Source organism: Aphelocoma coerulescens, chromosome 7, assembly GCF_041296385.1.
Source record: "Aphelocoma coerulescens isolate FSJ_1873_10779 chromosome 7, UR_Acoe_1.0, whole genome shotgun sequence".
Taxonomy (NCBI): Eukaryota; Metazoa; Chordata; class Aves; order Passeriformes; family Corvidae; genus Aphelocoma; species Aphelocoma coerulescens.
The window spans coordinates 36,706,947-36,717,348 of NC_091021.1; positions in this window are offsets into that span (position 1 = coordinate 36,706,947).

Genomic DNA, 10,402 nt, shown 5'->3' on the forward strand with positions numbered 1-10,402 from the left:
ATACATATGTAAATGTGATTCTGGTTTAAAAATCTATTTTGGGTTTTACTGTTGCCATGCTAAAAGGCATTGTAAACTGCAACAGACCCATTTCCTACGGGTTGGCTTCCCTCTGCCACCGGAGCAAGTGGAGCACGTGGCTCTCCAGAAGAGGAGAGCAGCGAAATGAGGGCTGGTGTTAATCATTTCCAGGAGATCTTGTTCCACGTTGAGGAGGTGCCTAGAGATGAAACATGTTTGAGAGGTTTTCCTGGACTTTGGAAATCACATAGATTGTTTAAACATTTATTATGGATTGCATAGCATGGGCAAAACACACTTTGGCTTTTGGATTAGGCAATAAATGTTGTCATTAACACCAGACTCTGTCTGATTTAAGAAATCTGAGTCAGTTATCTGAGGCTGTGAGGTCCATTAGCAGATTTTTTCTCCATCTGTAGAAGATCATACAGGTCACCTAGAATTATATTTTTTATTTTTCTACTCTGGAAGATCCAACCCAATTCAAAATATTCACAAAATCTGAAGTTATATGTATAAAAAAGAGCAGACAAATAACATTTTCCCCAAGCAGTGGTCCTTGAAGTTGTTTACATTCATCTATATCAATAAAATCAAAAGCCGGGTGTTCTTCCTCATTCTCTCCTTTGTGCATTGTATTTGTTTCCTTTGAAATGAGTTGGCACTGAAGAGAATAATGATTGAAATCCCAAAGGTGACAGAATCTGACCCTGACAAGGGTTGAGAAGTTTGTCTGAGCACAGCAAGGGAGTGAGACCCAGGAAGCACTCAGGGGACAACAATCACCCCAAGAGTGAAGTGCAGAAGGGTGTGGCAAGGATGGGAGCTGCCCTTGGGTAGCCCCAAAAGGTGTTAATTGCTCCAAGATGACATTTCCCCTATTAAAATTTGCTCACTGTGTTGTCAGGTACAGAAACCTCAAAAAAAAAATCTTCACAAAAGCGAAGAACGTGAGGGGAGTTTTGGATTGGTTTGCTAACAGATGCCTGGGGGGATCAGAAAGGCCATGTGGACAGACATAAGGATTTAAACCAATTTAGGAGATAAAGAGGAGGTGAGAGAAGGCAGAGGTGAGACAGAACAGAGGCTGCCTGGTTAAGTAGTGGGGTTAGGGAGAAAGAGTCCTGGCTCATGAAGGTACCTCATTGAAGGAGAGGTTCACTCCCAGTCCTCCAACAAAGCATTTGCCCACAGTGCAGTTTTGCCCAGGAATTCATATTAAAACACAAAGCATTTTGTAGAAACAAAATCTCAGTGAAGAAATTTTTGTGCATTAAGTACAGGCATGTTATCAGCAGGGAAAGTTATTCATAAAAATATGATCAGAGAATATTCTGCCTTTTAAATTCATCATTGAATAGCCACGGTGGAGTTTTGGTTTGTTTATGCTGAGCACCCAAAGAGAGGTCCTCCAAAATATTTGAGGATAATCTGTGGGGATTTTTGCTTCATCTGTACCTTTCCTCTTGGAATTTAGTTTTCTTGTTGTAATCTGAGCACCACTTTAGGTCAGTCAGAAATATTTATCATCTTATTAGAGGGAACTACCTTTACTGCTCCTGCAGCAAGGTTTTTGGGAATCAGCCCAAAACCATCACGAGGAATGCTGTGCTTTGTGGACTAAAGCAATGTAAATGCAATTATACACAATTATGCAATTTTATCCTTGTGTTTAAGACAGTAACAAACATTCCAGTTTTATGGGGGCTTCGTGTGCTCTTGCACGCTCAGTGATGCATTATGGCACATGCCAGCATGCTGGGAAATGCCACACCATGGCACATGACACAGAGTTCCCCAGGAGTGCTCAGGAGATGGTTTGGTGTGGAGAGCAGCCATGCAGAGCTGTACACTGTTGGTCTTTCAGTATCAATATTCCCATGTGGAAATGAGTGAGGAGATCCACTGTTTTCAGGTGACTCTGGGAAGAGAGCAAGAAATTGGTCTGTGTTATCTCCAGGTTAGCATTGGTATAGAAAAGTATTAGAGAGAGGAATGTTCAGTACCCAGTAAAGAGAAAGGGAAACTCTGTGTCCTCAGGATCTCCCTTTTCTCCCCACATGATTTGCAGGTGGAAGAAAGGCAATGCAGCAAGGAGGGGGCTGATGATTTCTCATCTCATGCTTTTATCATTGGGATATATTTCCTCTTTATCTTTCCCCTCCCTCTACCCCAAATACCTGACAGTGATGCTTCTTTTCTCATTCTCTTTTGAAACATTGATGTAGAAGCTTTGGAAAACCAAAATTTTTAATATGAAGCAATAACCCCGTAGAACTCATTAAATATAACATTTGTTTTTTTCTTTCCATTTTTATTTGGAAATAAAAATATTTATTTCCACTTCTATTGCTGTATCCCATCTCCAAATTTACAATCTTTCAGCTACACTATGACTCCATTGTGACTCTATCCAATGATTAATGTGGGATTAATGACTTTGTCCGATGAATATTGGTGTAAACGAGTGACTGCTGCTGACTGTGCCCCTGTTAATGACATGTTTCCATTGGTTTGGAGAGCAAATTATTGTGTGCCTCACCTACTCAGAAACAGCTGTTCCAAGGAAAGACAGAGAATTAGACTGTATCTTCAAGAACAATCTGTTTTCTGTCTGTAATTAATATGTTCCGGATTGTTTGGCTACTTTGGTCAGTGCATCACAAACTGGGCTATTATGCTCAAAGCTACTTTTGGGACATCCAGTAATAGCTTCTTCTGAAAGCATTGAGAGCAACCCCTGTAAATCACTGTGGGTTTGAGTAAGTATCCAGCTTTGCCTAAACCATGCCAGGTTTCTGTAAGAAATGATGAGCTATCACTGGGTAAAAAAAAAAAATGTATCCTTGATTCACACCTCGCTGGTGTAAATCCTGCTCCAATTTTAAAAGCACCTTGTTATAACAGTGTTGGACAGAGGAATTCTTGAGGCTAGGTGACATTTGCAGCCTATGATACTGGTGTATCTGTGCTGTGTATCCATCAACATTTGGCATTTAAGAAAATCTGCTCATCCTCGCATCGCCTGTTAAACACTCACTCTATTAGCAAAAAAAAAAAAAGAGGAAAGTGAAAAAGAAGAAAATAATCCTCTTTGCATTTGAGTTTTTAATAAGCAAAAAAGGGGTCAGTGTGACCACAACAGTGTGAAATCAGCCCCAAATGACCTCAGGAAAATGTACACCTTGAAGCCAAAGGTGGGTTAAAATGACTTTTTTTTTTGTCCACGAATTCATGCTGGAATAACTTGCTCTCTTTAGTGTGCACAGCTGTATTATCCCGGGGCAGTTTTTGGCTTGGTGTGAATTTACACATCTGTCAGATCGCTTGGAGATCCATAGGCAAGATGTAGAGCTCGGGAACATTGTGTGGATTTGGGATGTTTCCTGTAGGAGCTGGGAAGCGATGAAGAACGAAAGGCTTCTCTCCTCCCTACCCATCACCCTCTGCTCCAAGGAACAGGACAAAAGCACGTCTGTTCACAGGTGATTTTAGGCTCTGCTTCAAGATTTCATTCTTAATTTAAACCTACATTTTTTAGTTCAGAACTGCTAATTTAAAACTGCTTGTGCAGTCCCTCCAGTTTATTCCAAATAGCAGTCCCCAAGGGGTGTTTAAATCTGTGTTAAGCACCAGAGGTTTGTCTGGTTTTTTGGAAGCATAAACTGAGCATCAGACTATGAATACTGAAAGCTAATCTAGGGATTCAACCATGGATCAGATTCCTTTTCTTCTCCTAGTTTCTTTTCTCTTCATGAAAGGATGTTGTAGCCACATGGATGATGGTCTCTCCTCCAGGTAAAAGGTAATAGGACAAGAGGAAATGGCCTCAAATTGTGCCAGGGGATGTTTAGGTTGGACATTAGGGAAGATTGCTTTGTCCTGCCCTGGCACGGCTGCCCAGGGCAATAGTGGAGTCCCCGTCCCTGGAGGGATTTAAAAGCCATGTGGATGTGGCACTTGGGGACATGGTTAATAGTGGGCTTGACAGTGCTGGGGGAATACTTGGACTCGATAAACTTAGAGGTCTTTCCTCACCTAAATGATTCTATAATTTTATTCTATAATTATATATTTCTTTAGTCATTTTTATCTTGTCTTTTTTCCTGCACTACCGTTCACAGTTGCTCAGCTCCCTAATTTTCTCTGTCTTCCAAACCAAGGGAATTTCCTCTGATTTCTCAAGGCACTCTGCTTTATGCATGATCCTGATTTCATCTCCAGAGCTCTTCAAACCTTCCAGTGCTGTGCCATGGCCTGAGCTGGAGCCTTGCAACCACTCAATTCCTGCACCTGCCTCTGCTACCAGCTTCCCAGGTGTCCTTTGGAATATTTTAATTTATTCCCTATATGGTGCTGTTACACCACTCTGGCCTCTAACTTACATCTGAAATTGCTGCCACGTATTTTAATGTATAATGAATTTTGAGATGCAGTTTCTGTGCTTCTACATAAAATACAGTTGCATTGTTCATGCAGCAAAATATTTTTTTAATTCATATCCCTGAGATAAGCCAAAAAAAACATAAATTTTCTTCAATTTTTATAGTGGGAGAGTAAACACAGTAGAGCTGGAGAGGGTTTCTTGTTTGCAGAGCCCCATTGCAGTGTCTGGGGCTGTCGAGTGTGTTGGTGAAGCGAGAGGCGAGGCGGACGTGCTCGCTTGGATTGGTTTTGGGGGAGGTTGTGTGTAGCTTGCAGTGGAGCTGGCACAGCTTCCAGGCCTGGGGTTAAGTTGCTCAGTTTGGTTCAATTGGTAATTAATAAGAGCGATGGCCAATTTGACTTTATACCATGTGTCTGTCTGTGTGGAACCTGGCACACGCAATCCTCCTTTCTACCCAGCGCGATGGTCAGTGTATTTTTCGGCATTCTGGGAACTGGGAAGCACATGGAGTTTTTGGTGAAGGAGAATAATCCTTCTGGCCCCTGACACAGGTTTAAAATGGTGGTTAAATGTGACTTTCAAAACGTTTCTGGAGTGCTGTTGTAGGCTCACCTCCTACAGCTTCCAGATTTCAGCAGACAGGTCCCTCACAGTTTCAGGGCAGCATCACAGCAGTTGGGTTGTCTCGTAAACCCAGAAGGGGCCACCAACATTTTGGTGCAAGACTTCCCCCCGCACCCCTCCAAAGAGGAACATCTGCTCCTTAGCATGCTGCTCATTTCCATGGCAGGACTCCAGTTGCTCTTCCAACGCGGAGCTCGGCAATAGTAGTGCTGGTGTCTGAGCTCTGGAACAAACCAAGTGGTTTGCGTGTGCTTTTGTGTGCCATGAGTTATTTCTACTGTGTGCTTATTTATAATAATGGGCATTCATTATTATGAGGGAGCTTTTTTTGCTCAGGAATCATCACAGTACACACTGTAAATGCATCTTGACAATAGTTTGCGTTTGTAGATTATGGACTCATAATACGTATTTATTTGTGTGTATAAAACCGTAATACCAAATGCATAGTGAAAAAAAAAAAAAAAGAAAGAAAACCAACCCAAAAACAAACCTTAGGAAATTACATGAACAGTAGTTCCATTTAAAATATCATATCTTGGCCAATTTTGTTATGTCCAAATATCCTAGTCACATTGTAGACTAACAGCCTGCCAAATTTCACTTAAAAGCACAGCCAATTTTTAAGTTACAGAAGCACAAAGAGCAGTGGAATGTTCTTTTTTAGGACTCCTCTAACTTAAACAAAAATTATAAGGTTTTTATTGTTTTGCTTAAATCCAAGGGAAAAAAAATATTTGCTGCAACTCAGCCTGGATCTCACTGCAGAGTTCAGCATTTGGCTGTCCTACACGAGCAGAGTGTGCTACTTAAAACAAGTTGATTTGCTCCTTAGAAGTTCAAAGCCCATGTAAAAGCAAATCTATTAGTAAATATGAGGCAGTCAGAGGAATTTTTACTAATGGAATCTAGCTTTATTTATTTATTCCCACCCCCCCTCCAAGCAGAGCAGTTCTCCCATTGGACTATTAACTAGAGATATTTTCCCTGCTGACTGTTGCTCTGAATTGGGGTCTTTTTAGAGGCTTTATCTTGCTCTTTTCAGATTGTAACAGGATACACTGTCTCACTCTCAGTGCAATAAAGAGAAAGTTTAAAATAATCTGAAGTATGAAACACTGACTTTTTTTTTTGCTCCTAGCAGTGATGATCAGGAATTAGCATTAAAATATCTTAAAGGAAAGAAAATAATATTCAAATTGTGGACATAACCCCAAATGTTGCATGAAAGAATTGTGATTGTGGGGTGTTTTGTGTTTTTTTTTTTTTTTTTTTTTTTTTTTTAATTTTAACTAAGGTTTTGTTGTCAGGAAGGAAAAAACCTCACTTTTAAGATTTCTCATCTAAATACTAAAAATCATTTTCCACTGGCATCAAAGGAACAAATGCATGGATTCATTAGAATAATTACAAGAAAAAAAAAAAAAAAAAGGAGGAAAATGGAACCAGTGTGTTAAAAATCTCCATTTTAACTCTGTATACTGCCTGCCACGCGGGGGGAAAACAGTTAATTAGGACAGCAAAAGACAGCACAGACAGAAAATGTGCTGTGTGACAAAGGTGGCAGAACTCGCCAAAGATTCGGATTGAAGGAGGAAGTTACAACCATCCCTGTGAAACGGCTTAAAAAATAATAACTACATGTACTAAAAAAAAAAAATCTTAAAACGTATCTTTAAAAGCCCCGCTAGCAATCCCCCCACCACTTGGTTAGGATATCTCCGAAAGGTTACGGCTGTAACACAGTATTTCTTTCTCAGCGCTGCGCAGGCGGCTGCTGCTCCCTCCGCGCTCCCCGCGCCGCCTCCAGCCCCGCGCCCCGATCCCATCCCCGTTCCTTATTCCCAGAGCAGCTCTCAGCCCGCGTGGCCAATCGGGGCGGCAGCGCCGGCCCAGGACCGCGCTTGGTGCTGAGCTCCAAATGCGATTCCAGCCCTGACAGGGGGATTATAAGAAACAGATGACTTACGCTTCTAATTTGTGGCCTTAAATTGCAAACAGAATTTCAGGAGTCGAGCGGAGTAATAAATGGCAATAGAGAAAGCCACACACAGCCAAATCAGTATGTGGTGGTTGTAGGTTAAACTAAATAGGAAGAGACAGGTTATGATGGTTTAGTGTATTACAGAGAAGAAAGTCTTAAATTACTGGTGCTGAGAGGTATTGCGCTGTGGCAGACAGTATTGCATTGTGTAGTCTGCAGATATCACAAGCAGAACAATAAAAAACCAGGTTTAGCATAAAACCTGTTGCTGGACAAATCTTTTTTTCCTTCCCCTCGAAATGGAAGCGGTGTTTTATGTTTGTTTTGACCTTAACTATATGCTTGCCCCTTAACATCTGTTTTCTACTGTTGCAGTTTTTCACACCAAATTAACTGTCAGGGCTTCAGATAAAATAAAGTAGAAAATACCTCCAAAAATTTTTTTTGGTGGCTTTCAAGACTAGAAGAGTGTCCTGTTACTCTTCCCGTCCTTATCTCCCACAGGCATAAAATATATTCTGTTAAACATTTTCAAACTGTTAAAAATTAGAGTGGCAGATTTTAAACTTTTTTCCTTCTTTTTTTTCCTCCCCTTTTTGCTGATGGCATCTCTGCCAGCCGCTGCTTTTTGTGCAGTGACATCAGAGTGTGTTTTGAGGAGGTTTTTGCTCTTTCCCGCTGGATCTGCTGACTTCTTTTGTTATCATTTGTAGCTCCTGGTTCTGAAAAGCTTTGGCGTGTTTATTTAATGATGATTTGTATCAAAAGCTTGCTCCACGGTGTTAATTGGTGCATGCTCCTTGTAAGCCTTAAATGATAAAGATATATTCTTAGACCCCAGAGTGGTTTCAGCTCTGATATGCCAGTGACTAATGTGGGATTTGCTTTTTTTTTCATCCAGTACAAGAAGGAAGGAGAGATGAGGAATATGCTTAAAGGTCTGGAGGAATAGCTGGTACCACAAAGGCATATGTCAATTGTTAGTATTTCTTAAGCCTCTTAATTTGAAGATGTATTTTTTAAAATGAAATGAGTCTTGTCTTTAACAATATGTGATCTCTGGAGCCTCTGGAAGCTGTTAGAAAAACATTCCCATTACACACTGAGTAACGTGCCAGTATTATCCTACCACCCAGATAATATTGCCCTAAAATGACAACTGGTCAGACCTCCAAAGAGCATTAACTCAAAGATTTAAAACAAGAGAGGAAGAAATAAACCTTTGGCTCCCCGGTGCTTTGCATTCCTGTGCTGTGCAGGACCCTAATCTGTGCAACCTGTAGTCTCCATCCTGGTGATTTCCCACTCGAAGGAACCCTTTAGTGATTCAGGGCATTGTATCAGGGCCAGCGTCGACGTTTCATTCCAGGCAGCGGAGCCTGCCTGCATTTGAATGAACATAACTGTTATTATTGCAAAATGATTATTGTTTTAAGCGGGTCTTTTGATTATCATTGAAAATGACTGGCTAAATACATTTTGATTAATCACTTGCAAAAATTATGCTTGTTAGAGCTGTTTTATATTCTCAGTCGCTGTGTTCTCACTGTAGGTTGTAGCCATTTCTTTACAGCTGAAGATTTTTTCCCTTTAAGTCACCTGGTGAGAAAGGAAAACAAATCTTAGTTGAAAGCTTTTGTCTGTGAGACAGACTCCTCTTTTCATCCCTATGTCCTTTAAAAAAATGCTCAATTATTGTCTGTGCCATGGAGGAAAGAATGGGGCCTACACAGGACCTGAACCTTTTCAGACAGGAGATGGCTTTTGTTTTTGCACCCCATCAACACTGCTCACCTAATTAAATCTGATATCTCTGGCTGAAGCAAAATGATTTGTTAATAGTTCTTTGGGAATTTCCTTAATGAGTTTAGATGTCTTTTGTATGGTACATGTGGGGGTATTTTGCAAATGGAGCTGAAAAAGAAGAAAAAAAAAAAGAAAGAAAAATGGGGCAAAGAGAGAGGAGAAAGAGCACCAAAGCGAGGAGCAAGGTGTGGGCTGACGGCGGGTCCTGGTGGGCTGCCGCCAGTCATTAGCCGGGAACACGCGGCAGCGGTGCCGGGGAAGAGCCCTCCCCATCCCACACAGCCAGGGACATCTGTCAGGGACTCGGATATTACACCTTGATCAGGCCGAGACAGTGACACCATTTTCTTTAACAAACACCAGCAGCTTTTCTTTCTCCTTTATTTTAACATTTCTCAGGGGTTGGATTCCCTTTCTTCTCCTGCTCTGCTGAGAGTAAAAGGAGCTTGTTAACTTGCTTAGATATTTTGACTGCTGATGCACTTTGGCCACTTGCCTGTGGTAACAGTGTCAAAGCATTACTTGGGATAATTGCTATATTTGCAGTCTGAAGAGTGCTCTGACTTAGTGTTCAAGCTGCTGAATAAAAAAGAAATTGTCATTTTGGAAGAAATCTGTGAATTACCCTCCCAGTTAAAAAAGCGCACAATTTTCAAAATGTCTTTTCCCCTTGTGTTCAAGCATAATGTTATTCAGATAATTAACATTTTAATAACTCGCTTAAAATATGAGAGCGGCTTAAAAGGCTCTGGTTTCAGTAGGGTTTTGTTTTGTTTTTATTTTTAGCTTTGGGGATTAACCACTGTGGGGCTCTATTTCTTCATTCTGTGCATACCCAAAAGTACCCACTGGTCCATAAAAACACCGTGAGCTTCCAGCTTGGGCTTTTCAAAGGATGCAGGATCCAGCTCAGAGTTTTCACCAAGTTTACTTGTCTTCCTAGTTTCACACTTTGAACTAATGCTGTAAAATATCAATGTTCTTGTAGTTATGAAATAACTGAGATATTAAGAATATTAGTTAGGTTGTCAATTGTGGCTCAAGCCATACAGTATATGGATAGCCCATGACAATTTTTTGATGGCCCTTCATTTAGTAACCATGTGAATAATTTATAGGTGCTCTTATGACATCCATTTTCCACGTGGAAGTCGAGACTATAATGGAACTTAATTGTATGAATGCTCCATAAGAAATGGCACCTTTAAACAATATTTGTTACGCATTACACCTTTCTGAAAGGTTTGTGTGTCCCACTTGTTGTGCAATCTTTTTCTTTGAGAGATTAGAACAGATACCATGGACAGGCTTTGGTCTAGGAGAAAGTCCAGATTTCTTCTAGACTCACAGGATGTCCTTGAGCTTCCCCTGATCCACCTCCAGCGGAGGCACATGGCAGGATCTGTTTGGGGCAAGGGGTTGGAATCCAAGGACCGTGGATTCCAGATCAAGTCAACACTGCCACCAGCAGCTCAGGGCAAAGGCAGGAGAAGATGAGCCAAGCACACGTTGCTTCTTGTGGCCCCTTTATTGCCCCAAAACTCTAAAACAGAAAGTAAAGAGAACAGAATGACATATTC